Below are 19,097 nucleotides of genomic sequence, written 5' to 3' on the forward strand. Positions count from 1 at the left end.
GCAGATTTTTTTTATGGTTAATTAGGATTTTTGCTTTCAAAACTTTTAAGGTCGTTAAAAATGCACCATGAATTATTGAGATTGTTAGATTTAAGGACTTTTTTCAATAGTTCATGGAGCATTTTTAACGACCTTAAAAGTTTAGGGGTATGATTTAGTACATGTTAAAGTTCAAAGGACAAAAATCTTAATTAGTTTTTTTTTTAATTAAGTATTTATTGGCAATAAACTCATTATTATTTTTAATAAACTTTTAGAATTCTTCCAACTCTAGAACTAAAATAATAAATACTGAAAATCAAGTAAATCTAAAATATATCACCACCTAGATGATTTTTTTGGTATATACATACATTAATTTAAATTTAATTGATGCCTATATATTTTTTATTCATATTAAATACTCATGGCATATTTATATATAATTATAAATTAAAATATTAATTTATTAATAATATTATTTAGGGGGCTTTTTCATATAAGAGGTTTGTTTTAAAAATTATTATTATTATTATTATTATTATTATTATTATTATTATTATTATTATTATTATTATTATTGTATGTTTTTATTATAATTATTATATTAGAAAAATAATAAAATTGTGAACTAACTAATATCTATTCTATATAAAGTGTACCTATATAACAGAATTTTTGGTTTATGAGAAATTCATGGATGACTTTTTATTTATATTAAAAATAAAATAGTTTATTAATAAAAATAAAATAATTTATGAGAAATTCATGGGTGACTTTTTATGTATAATAAAAATAAAATGGTTTATTAATAAAAATAAAATAGTTTATGAGAAATTCATGGGTCACTTTTTATTTATGTATAATAAAATAAATCTCATTAAATCCAAAAAAATACGATTGGTTTTTGATGTTGTACATCTACGATTGGTTTTTCTAATTATACTTATGTTATTTAGTTGGATTTTATTCTAAATAAGAATTTACTACTATTTATTTAATGCAAGAGGTTTCAATGGTTACATTTTTATTGTAACCATCATGGTTACATTTTTTTAAGCCATTGCATTACTATTAAATGGTTGTGATTAATTTGGAAATTAAATAAAAATAAATAATAAATAACTTGTAACCTGAAAGTAACCTAATCATTTATTTCCTTATAAAACTTTAATTAAGATTAATTATATTTTAAAATTAAATTAATTATAATTATTAATTAATTTTTTGCAATTTATTACTATATAAGGATCTTCTAGCAATTTATTTTTTTACACTTAAATTATTTAAAATTTTATAGCAAAACTTTTTATAATTTAAAATTATACACATATAATTTCATAATTTAAATTTTATTATACTTAATCTTAATTTTAAATTATTACACTTAATTATTTCATTTTTTATTTAAATATTTAAAAAGTAAAAAGTGAAATAAGTTGAAGGACTTTTTAGAAAAAAAAATGGTTGCACTTGTTATCGATTGATTAGCTTGAGGCCTCATACTTAGTTTATCTAATTGTAACAAAATAATTAAATATAATTTAAAAATAATTAATTATTTCAAAATTTATTATAAGAAGAGAATTTTAATTTGTGTCAAAAGAAATTTAATTTTTGTAAAAAAAAAATTAAATTTTATTGTAAATATTATAATTAAATGGCTTAATTATTAAAATAATTAAAGTAAGGATTTAAATATAAATATTAATTTCTAAAAGAGGTCTTGTTAAATATTTAATTAATTATTTTAAGAAAATAGTTAATTATAATTAATTAATTCTAAAAAATGAATGTCTACCTATTAGTAACCTGCTATTACAGGTCAAAGAAAAATGTAACCATATGGTTACAATAAAAATGTAACCATTGAATAGTCACCCTTAATCCATAAATTTTTCTATTTGTTTTTTTGGCTCGATCAGGTTATAATCGTTTGCCTCCACATCTGAATCCATAAAATGTGGCTCGATCATATATATGTAAAATTATTGGGTGATTTTTTTTTTAAATATTATTTTTTCTATATAAAATGTGGCTATGTAACAGAATTCTTGGTTTAATGTTATTATTTATTTTTCTATCAAAATGTTAACAGGATATTCTAATATTTGACAGAATATTCTGATTAGAAAACGTTAATTATAATTGATTAATTTTAGCTAAATAATCCTGCCAAAATTTAATCTAACAAATTTCTCTCTCTAGAGCAAAAACCCTAGCCTCCAACACAACCTTTACCAGTTTATAACCTTAGTTATAATTTCTTAAGCCATATTTTGTAATTTTAATTTTCATTTTAAAATTTAAAAAATACTAATGAAGACAACATACTACATGCTATTATACAAAAGTATTGCATTTATATATCCCACGATGTTTCAAAAATACTTTGAAAAGTTCATCTTGAATTAATTATTAATATGTAATAAAAGATATTAGTTATTATATTATTACTTCAAACAAAGGAAAGTTCTAGCGGTGCTTCTACTTTCTAATCATAAACCTCAATTTTGGCTTCTTTAACCAGCTGTCACACACAAGTTACCTACTCTGAATTTATAACCATTTACAATTTTTTAACACTCAAAAAGTTACCAAGTTTGTTTTCTATAGCTCTACTTATGAAGGTAGAAAAATATTTTTAGATTGACTCCTCTATTCCGTTTATTAAATGAATTATTTTCAAGTTGACACATTAACTTAAAAATGACACAATAATGACCTACTACAAAGTATACACTTATATTCATTCTATTTATTGAGAATCAAAACTTCAATCTTCTTCACTAGATTAGCCAGACACACACAATATTTGGACATAAACACAGGACACAATATTATAACTCGAACTCAGAAACACTTAGTCGAAACTTGAATGAATAATGCCACTCTTTTAAGTTTTAAGACTGTATATGACTAGGCAATTTTGGTTATTGTATTATCATTCCTGCTACATAGTTGATCATTTTTAGATTTTTGATGTGAAATCTCGTATTGTGAGCTTTTTAGAGTTTCTAATAGACTTCAATGAGTAATAGATTTATATAATTATACTTGGAATAAATTTTGATAATGTTGTTTGGTGGATTCCAATTTTGTTATTAGGTAACATAATATTATTATTCGTTAGGTCTGTCACAATTATTAAGTGAGAATGAATCAATTTAAAAACCTTTTACTATATTGAAAGGTGAGATTCATTTTAATATGAGCTTAATTATATATTTTTTTTATTTTGTATTTCTATTGTTTTATTTGAAAACAGGTGAATAAATGACTACACTATATACAATAATTAAGGACATCACTCCAACTACAGAAAGTTGGAAGAATAAAATGAGAGTGTTAGAAAAATTTGAAAAGCGGACAAATAAGAGTTCACCATTCAAATATCAAAAGCTTAATGTTAGCAGACAAAAAAGTATACAATCAGTTAATTTACTGTCGAAATTGTCACGTTGCAACAAATTATTATTTCATAAATATATTTTTTTCCTTAAAAATGAACATACGGTAATGATGTTGAACCTAATAACTAATAATATATTTTTTTTAAATTTTAATTGTATCACTTTTTAATAACGTAGAAAAAAACTAGCATGAAATTTAATATACATGCATCGCACGTAACTTTTTGCTAGTATATATATGTGTCGTGTATATTACATAGTGTATATAATTGTATACGATCTACAATTTTTTATTGAGTGAATAACATAATTTACAACAAAAATTTTAAGAAAAATAATATAAAATATGATGCTTACCTCCTATAGCCAAAGATAGATGAATGAATATATTATCAAATATTACATAGCAATAGAATCTCTCTAATTTTATAGAAACCTATATAGAGGTATATGTAATAGGTATGAGATTAGTTATTAAGTAAATATGTTATTATTATAATAATAATAATAATAATAATAATAATAATAATAAAAAATAATAATAATAATAATAATAATAATAGTGGGAGTTATTAAAAAAAATGAAAGGTCACCGTTGATAATGAATGATAATTAATTAAAAAATATTAACATAAATATTAAATTTTAAGAATTAAATTGTAATTAATTAATTATCTTTCATTAGTAATAACATTAAAAAAGGAAAATTAAATAAATTCAAAATAATGAGAAAATAAAGAACATAGAATATAATGCATAGAGAATGTAACGTCCCCGCTTCAATCCTCCATTGGGTCCTTACACCCACGGAATGAATGGCTCTTATACACGAGTACGTCACTCTCGCTGCTTCATAGACTGATGACTGACCCTACAGATCAACGCGAGTATTTTCAGCGTGCTTTGTCCTCACTCACACGCTTCATGAGAAAACTTCCCAAGAGGTCACCTATCCTAAAATTTCCCCAGGTCAAGTCGGGTAAGCTGTGCAATCCCACATCGCCTGGGGAAGGTCAAGTGGGATGGTTCTGAGACTGTGTAGGTATGGGACTACATAGTTGAAGAGGGCTTAAATGGATTGATTAGTACTACCTATATCAACAAGGTGCATCTTGTTTTTCGGTAGCCCATCACGAAAGAACTCCACAGTTAAACGTGCTTGGCCTGGAGCAATTTCAGGATGGGTGACCTCCTGGGAAGTTTTCCCAGGAAGCGTGCGAGTGAGGACAAAGCACGCTGGAAACACTCGTGTTGGTCTGTAGGGTCAGTCGTCAGTCCATGAAGCAGCCAGAGTGACGTACTCGTGTATAAGAACCATTCATTCTGTCAGTTTGGACCCAATTGAGGCTTGAAGCGAGGACGTTAGAGAGAATGCCACATGACATATATTGTACTTTCCTAGATAGATAAATATTGATTCTTTCATTTAATAATAATACAAAAAAAAACTATTTGCATTCTTTGACAATTATAAATTAATGTAATAAATTTTAAAACTATTTCATGGATTTAAATGGTACTAATTAAAAGAAAAGAATAGATTAAATATATAATTAAATCTTTAAAAATAAGAGTAAATCTAGAAAATTGAGATAAGAGAGATTGAAAAAAAAATGACATATAAGCTTCCACATCAACTCTCATACAACTCTCCTTTATATATATATTGATATATTGATTGTATATAATAAAATAAAAACTAATTGAATATTATTTAAAATAAATAATCATACAATCAAAATACATAAAAATAATAATTAAATATATGTAGCATGCCAATAAAATTATATACATACATTAAAATATTTTTATTATACTAATAAAATTATATACCACTAGTCTACATATCAAAATAAAAAATAAATATAATCTAAGAATAATAATATACCTGTTGGGTTTTGTGCCCTAAATAAAATCCATTTCAATATAATCAGTTTTACTTATTAATAAAGATCAGAAATAACATTTTATGTTGCATGGTTCACATGATTTATTTCATGATTATATATATAATGTATGAATTCTATTTAAGTTTAGAACATATGAATTTGTTAATTATTATAGTGTTGTCAGCACAGTGGAATATAATCTTAATTATATATTCGAAAGTTTATTCACTGATTTGTCAGAACACTGGATTTAAACTGACATGGTATAATCAGCGATAGGTATTCTTACACCTTGGAAAAGTGTTATGTCCTTTCCAGGACATTGGCAAAGTTTACCAGTATCGGATGTATGGAGTATACATCGGAAGGGACCGATATTGAACTTTGATTAAATATATTAAAATTTACCGTAATATCTATTCAATTCAATATCACCTGTTGATCCTAGATCAAATGACCTTAATCTTGATATGGTTAGGTTCGATCTCAAAAGTACTATACATGTTCTTTGATTTGTTAGTTAAGCCTACTTGTGGGTCAGGGTGATACGTACATTTTGGGAACATGATAGTATAATTGAGTGGGAGCGCTACCATAAATATGAAATCTATAACTTCTATAGGAATTTAGAAGTGAAACGATGATATCCTTCGAGCTTGGCTAAACAGAGATAAATGGTGGTGATCTCATTTCACTTTGCTGAAATATCATTTATACGGAGCTAAGTGTTTTAAGGATAAAATACATTGAAGGTGTAACGGTAACTTAGTGCCTTTTCAATGTAGATCATCTATTAGAGGGTCATTGATCACATTAGGATTATAACAATGGATAACTAATGACGTGTCTATATCATGGAACATATAGAGCGTTCTATATGACTGAGAGTGCAATTCGAAGTTCTAAGTGTGGATTCAATAAGGAATTAATAAGTTAGGGAATTTACTTGGTGAATTCGGTTCAACTGATTGGAAGCTCGGTTATATAGACCCATGGTCCCCATACTAGTTGAGACCATACTGCTTGTAAGACTCAGTTAATTGATTTTAATTAATCAATTATAATTCTAAAAGTTAGACTATGTCTACTTTATAAATTTTCACTAAGCAAGGGTAAAACAGTAAATAGAGAGTTTAAAGGGTATATTTATTAATTGGAAAACTTTGATTAGTTTTTATTAATAAATAAAATAAATGACAATATATTATTTAATAATTAATTATAGTTATTAAATAATTAGATTTGACATTTATGTGGTTGAATGAGAAAATTGGCAATTTTGGAGAATGGGAAACTAGGAATGATAAAATAGGAAAGTTGCAAAAGTGAAAGGCTTGTTTCCTTATTCCATGGCCGACCACTATGCTTCCTATTTCTCATTTTATTTTTCATTTTTAAATGTCAAGTAATTCAACCTTAACCTTATGTGGTATTCTATAAATAGAAGGTAAAGGCTTCAGGTTTCAGACACACTTTACTGATTTTGAGAAGAAACACTCTGAAGCCGCCACTCTTTCTCTCTTTCTTCTCTGTTTTCGAAATTCCCATGAGTGATAGAGTAGTGCCCACACACATCAAGTGGTACCTCAATCATAATATGTAAGACTATGAAAAATCAACACCAACAAGAAGGAGAGAAAGAGATCTAGATTCAGATCTTGATTATGCTCTGCTACAGAAAGGAATCAAGGGCTAGAGATCTGAATGGAAGGAGTCATTATATTCTGCTGCACCCAATGTAAGGTTTTCTTAAACTCTTATGTGTTTCTTTTCATTGTTTTAGAATTCATATTAGGGTGTTAATCAAACATACTTGTTAGTAAATCTAGATCCTGGTAGAATATTTCCAACAATACCTTACTACAAAATAGAAATATACCGTACAACAAAATCTATATACCAACAACCCACAATAACTCATAAAAAATTAAAAAAATCGACATAACTTTTAAATAAAAAAGATTTTAACAAAACTAATGTAGACATACTATAATCTTTAAATAATTTGCTTCTAATTCTAAAAAAAAATGAAAAAAAAAATAATGATTTTTTTATGTGACAAAAGACAATATAAATAATAAATAGTTTAAAATGGTCATTTCTCTACAAGTTTTGAAATGATGATATTTACTAACATAGTCTTATGATTTAGGGTCATTTGCTATAATTTTTTTTTTCTATTTTAAATCTGCAAAAATAAAAAATAAAACGTATAAAATTACTCCAAACAAGAGTAAAACTAAATTAAAAATATACTTATATTAACCTAAAAATAGTCATAATAACACTCGTACGCTTCTTAGAAAAATTTCTTAAAAGGTTACCCATCTTAAAACTGTGAGTTCTTTTGTGATGGGCTACCAAAAAACAAAATATACTTGATATAAGCAGTACTAATCAATTTATTTAAGTCTTCTTTAATTATATAGTCCCGTACCTACACAGAAAGATAACAAAAAATGATGTGATATATTTACAAAATAAGAAAGAAAGAATTTGTTTGGAATCATATCTTTGAAAAGGATGATTGGGTAGTGAGTCATAAAATAATATTAGTGGAGATAGTCAATGCAATACATATTTGGTAGTGCAAACAATAATAATAAAATTAGAAAAAAGAAGTTTGTTGATATATATACAAATTTAATTATACTATACATATTATATATATACGTATTAGAAAATATATAAAAGGGAAAGTAGCGTAGTCGGCAGGGGAATTCAAATGATTTGCTAACAACCACAGAAAAACGCTGAAAATATGGAGAAAATATTACATATCATATAATAATAATCATAATAATAATCATAATAATAAAAAGATAAGTAGACCCAACCAAACCCTTTTCCTCCTATCTCTCTTTCTTTGTCAAATTAGGAGAAGTAAGTACAAGATTTATATTTATGAGCCCACACAATGAAATGGGATGACAATTTTCTACGTGTTAATATTACTATTATAATTAAGTATTGAGTCAGCTTAAATTAAAGAAGATTAAGCCATAAGTTAAGATAGGATAAATTTGCGCCCCACTTATTTTAGAGTCTCATATAAAAAATAAAGGTTCTTTTATTTTTAAACTTCAAAACAACTCTTTTTATATATTTTTTTATAAAAATCCATATAACAACTCATACATAATAACCTACATAAAGTATTGGAGAAATTAATGTAACAACCTAAACCGTAAATAAAGAAAATTAATAATAATTAATTAATTAAAAACTGACACCAGTGTTAGATACTATTAGTACCCAATAAAAATGTTCAATAATTTAAGACTATATATATATTTATATATTTGTTGTCATTTTCCTTAATAAATGTCACTATTTGTTTCCGTCTCTCTATAAATACTTTGTTCCCCCTTCTTCTTTCTCATCTCATTAATCAAAGACAGTACACACACCTCAAATGGAGAAACAAGAAACAAGTATGGAAGAATCTGTAAAGCTCAGGAGGGATAGCACCAGATCATCATCACAATTATGATATATATATATATATACATAATTAAGAGTACTCATCATCATCTATATAATATATGTCTCTAGCGCTATCCATCCTGAGTTTCATGGTTTCTTCTTACTATATAGTGCTTTCTCTCTCTCTTCCACACGAAGTCATTTTTTTGGTTGGTATTAAAGGAATTAATATTACTCATTTAATTTTATTCATTTTAATTCTATATATATATATATACAAACTTAATTATTATTACATTAATGAGTTTTTAATTATTTTGTTTAGATTGATTGGTGAAGAGATCTTTCTCAAGTGTTTGGCCTTGGCGAGTAGTTATATATTATCTTTTTTTTTTTTTTGAGATTAATGTTTATTTAATTATAATATTGTTAATTTGTTTGTTCTTTTTTTCTTATTTAATAGATTTATTTGAGAATGTACTAGGATTTCTCACTTCAGGATCAAGTTGGAAGCTGGAACATATAACAATGGAAGTTTGGTCAACACTTAGCACAAGTTTAAGGGTTTTTTTTTTTGATATTATTAGACGGTTTGATTAAAATTAAATTATTTTTTCGTAATTTCTGAATCTCCTTACTGATTATTTTTTTAATTTTCGGGCAATTGTTTGATTTGGTGGACGAAAAAATAATTATTAAAAGGTTGTAGCAACACAAAAATGTAAGAATTGTTCAAAAATAATGTATGAATAGTATCAATATTAGGTATTTTATTTCGTCAAACTTGATGAATATATTAATTTGAAATGTATTATTATTATTTTTTTTTATTGAAACTAGCAATTAATTCAATTTACAAATTATTGTATACCACTTTGTCTTTCAATCTATTTACAATCAATATTGTTTTGTATGCAATGTAACACAATGGATAGTTTTGACTTTATGATTACCAAAAGGGCTCTATTCCACATCACATAAAACACAAGTATTGAAAGTCATAATATAAACTTCTCTTCTTAGATGAAAAAATAAATGGTCGCGAGTTTCTTTTTCATGACCACAAATTAGAGAAGGGAAATTTGATATTTACATATTCTTAAAAATTTTCCTTTAAACTCATAATATTTGATATTTGTGGAATATGATACATTTTATAATATCCCTAAAATACCCCCCATTTACATTACCCCCTCTCTTTTCTTCTCTCTTTATTTCACTACACTGTCAACCATCGGGCTCCATCGGGCCCATCGGACCCATCGGGCCATATCAAATTCTATTTTTTACACATGCAATCGGGCTCCATCGGGCCCACTATCGGGGCCATCGGACCCATCGGGCCATATCAAATTCTATTTTTTACACATGCATCGGGCCCCATCGGGCCCACTATCGGGCTTTTGTCTTCCTCAATTTTTTTGTGTTACCATCGGACCGGCATCGGGCCCGACGAAATCAAACCCCAAACCCAGATTTTGCCCAAATCACATCCGACGAAAAAAAAAAGAGGGTTGGAGTCGCGTCTCACGGTGGTCGGTAGTCGATGGTCTGGGTAGGTGGTGATTTGGTGCTCGGTGGTGATGGTTTGATGATTTGGTGAGGGTGAGATGGTGAGAGAACAACCGAGAGAGATAGAGGAAGAGAGACATTTGAGGTTTGAAAATGAGAGGGGTATTTTTGGATTTATTGTAAAGTGTTCATATTTTTTAAATTTTAAAAATGTATTAGTTTAGGGAAAAAATTTTAAGGTATATTATGCATAGTTTTTCAAATTTCCCTTAGACAATTCGGGTCACATTTAATCTTTAATTTTAAGCCTATTCCAAGCTGCTAACCAAGTGTTAAAACGATGCTTAGAGACGCTATAGCGTTTCTAAACATTCACAACATACCAAATTCCAACATATAGAGGAGAGAGAATCTTACAAATCTAAACAATTAAGTAAAAAAGTTGCAAATTGTATGAGAGTGAAGTAATTCTTTCAAAATGTCTTTTACTTTCACAATTGCACACTAATACCACCCACTAGTTCTTTTGCCTTAAGTAAACTGAATGAAACTATTTTACCCAAAAATTGTCTTTCTTTGTAGCCACTTTCTACACATGTTTTTTAATAGCACTTTTGTTCCACACTTGGATAATCCTGAAGCCTAGATCTTCTTTCTTCTTTGGTTTACAAACATCTTTCTAACAAACCAACCCCAGATTCTTATACTCTGTTGAATCGCCCCACAAGAAAGTTCTACGGATATGATCAACCTTATTGAACACTTTCTTTGATAAATTTATCATAGCATTCACTAACACTATTCGACCAGCATAAGATGAGTTCTTTTGAGCTCCAAATGCGAAAACAATGCACCATTTTCTCAATCACCAATGTAATTGTACCAATAGTTTGTTAAGTTTTTTATTTCTTTCTTCTCTGAATTTATAACAATTTGGATTTTTTTTTTCTATTATGAGGCATTTGTAAAAGATTCTACCCATGAAGTTATTGGTGGAGTGTACAAATGTGGTCTCCTATTTTCATGGCCAAAGTGTGGAAATATTTTAATATTGGAGTGGCTATTCATTGATGCCATAAAGCTTTTCAGATTTATTTAGTTTGTTTTTTTAACTAGTTTTTTTTTTTTTTTTTTCTGGTTTGTCTGGTTTTGAGAAAAATTTTAATCCACTTTTTTTAATAGTCCTCTACGTTTAATTATTTAAGACATCATATAAAATTTTGAGAAATTCAAAAAAAATTAACACGCCGAAAGTAGTGTTTAAACAATTTTGTTACATGTGCGAAATAGACTATTAAAATCCTATTTTCAATGTCTTAATTTTTTTTTTAATTTCTCAAATGTCTTAAATAAATAAAATTTAAACAACCATAAAAATAGACTAAAAAATAATTTTATATGTCAATATAAATAAAGGGTGTGTCAGTAAAACTCTTTTCGAGGTGCATTATAAAAGTTTACATTAACATATATAAAACAATATTCGGTAATATAGAGCTTACATAAACAAAATGCCACACTATGATTTTAGAAAGATGAATTTTTAAAAATATTTTTTTTGTATGTTTTATTTATAATTTTACAGTTTAAAATTTTTATTTATAAAAATATTCTTGTAAAATTTTAAAATTATAAAATTATAATTTTCTCAATAAAATATAAAAATAACAAAAAATCAATCTCGTGACAACTATAAAATAATTAAAAATAACTAAAAAATAACATCATGACAATTATAAATAAATTATAAAATAATTAAAAATAATAATTTATTATTTTTACTGAAAATATATTTTTGTAAATAAAAAAAATTTAAAGTGGAAAAGTGAAATTTTTTCTGTATATATTGACGTATTTTTGTTTTTTTTTTTTTATCAAATTTTTAGTTTATTATATAAATTTCTCTTTTAGAAATGCCCAATTGCCCATACAATACAATCCACAACTATTTTGTTATCAATTAAACATTATTCATGAATTTCCTCCATAAAAAAATTAAAAAAAAAAACGTTATATATTAAATTCATTATATATAATAACCCCTTCATATATATACATTCTTTTAAAAAAAAATGTGCTTTATTATAAAAATGGTGCAAATCAATCAACAATTAGTAGACTATATATTTCCTTCCAAATATATATATATATATATATATATATATACACTATAGGGTGATTCTACAATGCACCTCCTTAAAAGAGATATATTGATACACCCTTGACTTGTTTTGGCATCCAGAAGAATTTTTTAGTCTAATTTTTTTTTTTTGTACGTTCTACCTATTTAAGATAACCTACAAAATTTTGAGAAATTCTGAATAATTTACAATATAAAAAACAATGTTCAAACAGTCGATTTTACACACTGTTGCCCCTGATTTTGCCCAATCTACGTAGACCAACCAGACAAGGACACGTGGATCAAGCAAGTTACAAAATCTGCTAAGTCTTTTTGCCGTAAGGCAGCGTCCAGGACGTAGCTCCCGGAGAAGGCGTATGGAACCCCATATGCTCCTGGAAGCTTGAGTAATGCTAAGGCATCTCCGCGAGGTGTTAGGTTTCTCCTGAGCAATCAAGTCGCATTAAATGCCGCATGGGATGAAGCGTGTTGGGACTGCTACACGCAATAAAGTCTGACGGCACAACCTCCAACCAGCAGCTACAAAGTAATGATCATTTAAGTCTAGCGACGGCTACACTGTGAAGAGTCACATCAGTCAAAAGGCAATAAGGATATTCCACATAAAAACCCTACAGCACCTAGGGATTTGACCATGCATTACCCATGGTATATTCATTGGGAATGCCCAACTTTATGGATACTTACAGATACACTTGTAAGGATAATTCTGGGGATCACCCCACCAAAAACACTATAAATACTCCCTCAAAGCTCATTATAGAGGATCGAAAATCTTGGGCTGCATATGAGCAAGTAGAGTAAATACTCACCAAGAACATTCTCTGTATTTATAATAGTGAAACACTCCCCAAATACATTCTCTGTATTAAAGACATCCATAAATAACAAAGACTCGTGGACTAAGGCTCATTAACGTCCCAACCACGTAAAAATCATTCTCTCAATTTCTTACAGCTCATCAACTTTATAATATTTTATTAGTTGCCGAAAATCTCGGTCAACACACACGTATAAAATAAAATAGTCACGCGTGCAATACACTGTTTGAACATAATTTTCGGTATGTTAAACTTTTCCGAATTTCTTAAAATTTTGCAGGATGTCTTAAATAACTATAACGTACATGACCATGAGAAAAAATTTGACTAAAAAATTATTTTGGATGCTAAAACAGATAGGGGTGCATCAATATATCTATTTTAAAAGGGTGTATTGTAGAATTTTCCTATACTATATATGATTTACTTGGAAATTTAAAAAAATAAAAATATTATGAGAAAAACAATTCATAATTATTAATTTTAGGGGTGGACAAAGGATATGCCGACACAAAATCAGAATATATACAAGTTTTACAACATATAAAAGCATTAAAACAATATCTATATTGGCCAACATATACAATAAGTTAATTCTACAAAGCATCGCGTCAATGATGTTATTAAAAAGATCGTGAAAAAATATATTAAATTGGTCGTAAAAATTATAATTTATTTTAATTAAATGTATTTTTATTTATTGTGACTAAAATTAAATTAGTAACAATTTGTATTTAAAGATCATGTTTTAGTTACAAGTAATCTTTTATTGTGATTAAAAATCACAAAAAAATTATAATATAACTAAAAAATTATCACTAAAAGTAGCAGTTTTTTGTAATACATGATCGTGTTCATTATTGTTATTTAAGAAATCCCGTAAATTTTTAAAAAATTTAAAAAAATTTAACATGCCGAACATAGAGTTTAATGTGGCATTCATGACTATTTTATTTTATATGTGTGTAAAATAGACGGTTTAAATATTACTTTTTATATTGTAAATTATTTTAATTTTTTAAAATTTTAAAAAATATCTTAAAAAACTATAAAGTTCATAACTATAAAAAAAAAAATTAAAATTTTCTTCAAGATATCAAATTCTGAATATCAAAACAAATAAGAGTAAATCAATTATATAGCCAATAATTAATGCTCCCATAACAATTACAATATTCTTACATTTAATCAAATTTGCCAATATATAAGTTTCCATATTTGGTTGTGTAGTATCTTCTTTCTCTCATTAATCTTTTAGGTAATGATTATAAATTAGACAAACAAAATAATAATTAGTATATAGCCAAAACAAATGTGTCACCATTAAATTAATATCCCTATTAGGAATGTGAATATATTATATATTTATATATTCTGGAAAGTTAAGGAAAGAAAAAGTAATTAGGGAATTAATTAATTATACTTGGTCCATAAATAATAAATAGACTAAATATGTTGTCCCTATAATTTGAGGCATAATTATAATAATGCGGCTTTCTTTTTTCTTTTATAATAGGCACTAATACAACCCATTATTCTCTCAAACTTGATAATGGCAAAAATAATAATATTGTCATCAAAAAATCACACAAAATTAATAGTATAGCCATATGTGTAATGTAAACATCTCTTTATTTATTTTTGATTTTTAGTGTCTTATAATAAATCATAACATTATGATTTGAGCACTAGCAATAGATTCTTTTTTTTTTTTTTTTGAAAGAAAGTATGTCATTAAATCAAAGCAAATCAGCTGTTACAAGAGGACCAATAAATCTAGGACAAGCATCTGCCTACAAATGAACCCCTGAAGGACTAGTAACAGCAACTATATGGCTAGAATATTACTTTTTTTTTCCTATTTGTAATTAATTAAACTTTTACAACACTCTCTATCAATTTCTCTATTTTTTATTTATGGTATTTTCTCCGAAATAATTTATATTTATATATATAAATATTAACAAAAATATCCGGATATAAAGCATTTAAAGAAAATAAAAACTCTTTAAAATAGAGAATGAATCTACATCATTTGTTAAGAGGAGTATTTTCTCTTTTGTTATTCAATTTTTTTAAGAATTTCCACTATAAAAAATAATTATTTTTAGTGATAATTTTTTAATCACAATATAAATTTTTTATAACTAAATATGACTTTACGATTATGTACTCGAATCTCCACCTATTACACGTAACTTTTTAGGCATTGATTACTATTATTTTGTACTAAACATATTAATTTTTTAATTTTAAAAATATTATTTTGTACCTTTTTTTTTTTTTTTTGAAAAGAACAACAAGTTCATTAAGCAGTGGAAAGATAATTGGGAGTCACAGGGGATTCCCTCCCCATGCACAAAACTAGCATCCTGACTAGACAACCTATAGCACTCTTTGCTAGCGCATCAGCAAACCCATTACAAATACGACTAATAAAGAAAAACTTACAACAACTAAAAAGCTTAACTAAATCAATAACCTCCGACGAGATATTTAAAAAGTTCCAGTCAGGTGGACATTAGCCTGCTGCAAAGGCGCCAACCACAACTTTAGCATCAGAAAGAACATGAATATCATTCCAAGAGCATTGTCTAGCTCTTTGCATGGCCATCAAAATTGCAGCAGTTTCCGCTTCCAAAATTGACCCTGCATTACCCTTAGATGAAGAAAGAAACCAGTTGCCCGTGACTGTATTGATTAGCACTGCCCCTAAACTAGCAACACCATCTGACCAAGAGGCATCAGCCATAGCCACAAGCCTGAAGGGAGTTCCAACATTCTGCAGATAAGAGGGTTCCTCACCGGTTTATCCAGTGGATGCCAGAACTCACAAAAGTTTGATTCCAAATTGTGCACAATAGCAAGGATGCCCCAAACCACTTCCCTAATTGGAGGTTCAGTTTCCTTCGGCATCAGAATTTTCCTCTTCAAGTTTGAACAAGATTTCATAGAAGCCAAGAAGCTCATATTGTCTTTAAAGAAAAAATACAAGTGGTTAGTATAATAGAAGAGAAACGAAAAGAAAAGTTCAACTTCATCACATGGAGTATCAACCACCTGATGATCCCCATCCTTCTCCAGAGCAGTTTGAATGGAGGTAACTTTTCCATCTTCCTAGTCTAAGAACACAAATATTCTCCACGAATACTATGTGTCACTTTGAACTGAGGTCATTTCTTCTGACTTTATCTAAGACAAGATGACAGTTGCACTTTGAGCATCCTCATCATCCTACTTGAGTGGCATTGTCCAAAATTCATCAGCAAAACAAGTGTCAGCATACACTTGCTGGAAAGACATTATCAACCCAACCTTTTGAAGATTTTCAATATTGAACAAAGTTCTCTCATCTCACTCCCATGCTTTGATTTTGAACAGCATGACTTCAGCTCTCCTCTTCATGTCAATCAGAGGAGCAGGTCTTTTGAAAGGGCCAGCCTTTTGGAAAGTTATGTGTCTCGATAAAAAAACAGGAGTATAGAAGTATTTACGATGATAAAGGCAACAATTACTCTTGGTAATATTTTCTATATATGTGCTGAATTGGTAAAAGTGGTAAAAGCCTTCTTCTTTGCGAATCGAACTTCTTTTTAAGTCACAAAATAAGTTTATTTCATGGAGAGTTGGAACAGACAAGTTTCTCAAGCGATAAAATATGAAAAAGGTGGAAAGTATCCTATAATTATTTGGTTTTATCATTATTTTATAATTTATTGTAGATAAATAATTTTTTTCTACTAAATTGTTGCCAAATAATAAAAAAAATGTAAAATTATAAAGTTTTTATTTTATTATTATTTTTTTTTTGAGAATAAAATTGTAAAGATTTAGATTATTCATATAGTACAAAATGGATTTTACTTTATGTAAAAAAAAAAAGTCAAATAATCATTTAAGTTTAGATATCTATCTTTTTTTGGACAAACTGTGTCTCAATATTTTAAAACTAAAGTTTAAAGTAAATTAAAAGTTGAGGAATATTGCTTTTCTAATTATTATACATGTTATATTTGACAACAACTTAATAATAAAAAATACTTTCCTTAAAAAAATCAATTTATAACCAAATAGAAAATCCTTAAAATAGAATATACCAAATTTGGAAATTGATGGACTTTATCATTACATAAATATGTATAATAAAATTATAAGTGGCTTTGCATTAATTACTTACCAAAAAAGTCATACATAAATTATAAATATTGTATAGATTATTAATATAGGACAGGATGATTATTAAAAACACGATTTTGTAATTATCAATAAGTGTAGATTATTAATATAGGACTTAGTGAGTTATACCCTTTTTTATATTTTATATAAAAGATTCAAGATAAATATCAAGTTTATATTATTAAATTATGACAGAGTAACTGTTTTATTTTTAATGCAGCACTAGAAAGAAGCATTTCACCTTAATGTGAATTATTTGTGTGTAATATTCTGTATAAAATGTAGTGAAATCTATGTTTTTATTTTAATATATTTAATTTTTTTTATGGTAAATTTTTTTAAGTTTATTTTTCTTTATAAATTTGAGGTGTTAGTTAAATATCATTGTTAAATACCAACTTGATAATTATTATGTACACATATGTATATATAAAAATAAAACTTTAAAGTCAATATAATAATAATTCAATTAGTATTTACTGGTGATATAATTTTCTTCTGATGTATATAGCAGTTAAAATATTCTATAAAAAAGATTAGAAGGATTCAAACTATCTACTTCATAAAAGTATAAAATAAAATGGCTAATTAGTAATTTTTCCTCCCTGAATTTTGACATGTATTAAATTGTGCTCCCTAAACTTTTTTGGCCGTTAAAAATTCCCCCTGAATTATTGAGATTGTTAAATTTAATGACTTTTGTCTAATTTAGGTAAAAAAATTCTAACATGGATGGAAGTTCAAGGGGCATGATTATGTACATATCAAAGTTTGAGGGGCATGATTTGGTAGATATCAAAGTCTGGGGAGCATGGTTTAGTAGATAAACAATTACTGAAATAGTAAAATTGAATGAAATTAGACAAAAGTCCTTAAATTTAACAATCTCAATAGTTCGGGGGGAATTTTTAACGGCTAAAAAAGTTCAGGGGGCACGATTTACTACATGTCAAAATTCAGGGAAAAAAATTACTAATTAGCCAAATAAAATATGTACACATACAATTAAATGTTTGAATTAATTTTATTTTTAATGCATTATATTATATTATGAATTTTTTAAAGTTTTACATGATATTTTAAATAATTATCGTGTACATCATTATATAAAAAATTAAAATTGAATCTATCTGAATAAAATGTCATGGATCCACCAATTTTAGAGGATACACCATATACTTTGTTTGGGGTGTGATATTGACACTGTTTTCTTCTTTTGCTAGAATCTCATAATTATAAATATTGTACTATATGTATAATTAATTAATATGCCCGAAAAAAAATCAATAAAAATTGTACTATATGTATAATTAATTAAAACTTTTGGGGTGTGATATTGACACTGTTTTCTTCTTATCCATTTTAATTATTATTTTTTAAAAAAAAATACAGAAAGCAACATTATTCAAATAGCTAAATTACATATTATAATATCTTCTAATAATAGAGCATTTGTTAGAGTAAAAAAACAACTTAACAAAGAACGAGAGTTACAAGCAAATTAAAATAATGAGCAGCTCTATTCGTAGATCGAGAAACAAAACAACAGGAAACATTAAAAAGAGAGTTTAATAAATATTTACAATCATCCACAATTAAGCCTTGAAGGGAGTTGAACAACACTTGTATTGCAATAAGACTATCGATTTTAATGAGGATATTACTCCAATTCTTAACTCAATTTAGAGCCTTCTTAATGCCCATAATTTCAGAGCTTTTTTTTCCTGAAGTGTGTAAA

This window comes from Cannabis sativa, chromosome 7 (genome assembly GCF_029168945.1).
Source record: "Cannabis sativa cultivar Pink pepper isolate KNU-18-1 chromosome 7, ASM2916894v1, whole genome shotgun sequence".
NCBI classification, from domain to species: Eukaryota; Viridiplantae; Streptophyta; class Magnoliopsida; order Rosales; family Cannabaceae; genus Cannabis; species Cannabis sativa.